Raw genomic sequence first — 1756 nt, 5'->3', positions numbered from 1 at the left:
AGTTCCTCCTTTGTTTGGGGGGCATAATTGTTTGCCTTTACTCACCTGTTTTCATTGTTGCTTAAATACTGGTTACCACTGATAATAAAACTGAGCCAGTGTTACGTGTCTGAGTTTCTTTTCAGCATCCAGATTTTCTCCCCGTTGTCCTCAGGTTGCTGGGGAGGTTCTGGGATTCAGATATTCAACTTCTACAAGGCAGTTTAAGACAATTGAAAAAATGGAAAAAAAAAATGAAAATTGCTTGGGTCCTATCGTTCAGCATTGACTAATGTCAGCATTTTGGAATACTTTTGTGGTTTTAGGTTTGTAGGAATAATACAATAAAGGTAGAACAATCATATGAATGAGTAAGGTTTTTCAAGTTTAGCATTAGTGTTTTTCCTGAAATAATTTTCATCTGAAGTTTGGGCTTTACCTCTGTCTAAAACTTCAAAAACATCCTATCAAGTGGATACATACATGATGCGTTTTAATGCATTGGTTCAACACTTATATTTTTCTCAATTTTTTTCCTATTATACATAAAGTTTCAGTGGGATTCTTGTATGTAAGTCTCTGTATGAATGGTTGTTTTCTTAAGATAGATTCCAAGAGGTAGATCTACAATACAAAATTGCTCTCCAGAAAATGTGCCCGCCCCCACCAGGATGCTGCTTTCCCCACATCCCTGTCACAGCTGGATCTGTTTCCTGCCACAAAAAAACAAAAACAAAAATCCGCAGTTTGCATGAGCAAAGAATTTGGAACCACTAGAATAAGAATTTTGTGCTTTACTGGCCTTGTTTCAGATCCCAGAAGAAAAGTGCTGGGACACTTCGTTGGTTGGGGCGCGTGAGGGGCGGATGGAGGCAGTGTAGTGTAGTCTTGGGAAAATATTTTTTTTACATAAACTGCTCATTTATTAGCATCGATACTGCAACGTAACAGGTTCCTGCATGGAGGTGGCAGAACAGGCAGGGCTCAGATGGGTGAGTGGCGGGCTCCTCTTTCTTCCATTTGTTCTTGTTGTAGTCGCACTTGGCTGAGAAGCCCTGGATCGGGCTGACCTTCATATCAAGCATCCTCTTGGTCTGCTTGGCCACCCACTCCTCGTCAGAGGTGTGCGCCATGGGTGGTACACATAGTGTTTCTCCCAGATCAGAATGAGAGTGGTGAAGCTGATGAAGAACATGGTGGCGCCCACAACCATCTTCCACTTGTTCATGCTCCTGTTTGTTTCAGCAGAGCTCTCGTTGAACTGAATGTCGTGTAGTTCAACTTTTTCATCAATGGAGAGGCTGCTCCAGGGAGGCTTCTTCCCTTTGAAGGACTTCTGGCTGGCAGAAGTTCTTGCCGTGGGCCACATTGGGCAGTGGATAGTCACCCCGGTCAACAGAACTCAGGAGAGCATAGTCTTCACTCTTCATGACACTTCCACATGCTCTTACAGACACTGAGTTGGAAGTTGCTTGCTTGCCAATTAGGCTAAACACTGGAGCCAACATTCGGCCGCTGCTGCCTGCTGCGACCTCCATGACCACTCGGGGAAAATATAATTAAAACCAAAATCTTCTGTGTGCACGTACTGTGCTATGCTCTTGACCCACATTACCGTATGTAATTCTCACAACAACCTGGTGATCTCGGTACTATCATTATTATACCTTTTGTAGGGGAAGAATTGAGGCTCAGAGAGGCTGGGTGTATTCGATTCAAGCACCCACTCTCTTAGCCAAGCTATCACGCCAACCTCAGCACTGGGAGGCTGGGATTG

At 43.8% G+C, this 1756-nt stretch overlaps 1 pseudogene; it reads right to left on the bottom strand.

Moving 5' to 3' along the window:
- Positions 1–884: 884 nt before the first annotated feature.
- On the bottom strand, positions 885–1487 carry LOC110574416 (annotated as a pseudogene).
- Positions 1488–1756: the final 269 nt, after the last annotated feature.

Source organism: Neomonachus schauinslandi, chromosome X, assembly GCF_002201575.2.
Source record: "Neomonachus schauinslandi chromosome X, ASM220157v2, whole genome shotgun sequence".
Taxonomy (NCBI): Eukaryota; Metazoa; Chordata; class Mammalia; order Carnivora; family Phocidae; genus Neomonachus; species Neomonachus schauinslandi.
The sequence above is the reverse complement of the archived record's forward strand: the minus strand, read 5'-3'. Positions and strand labels throughout refer to the sequence as shown.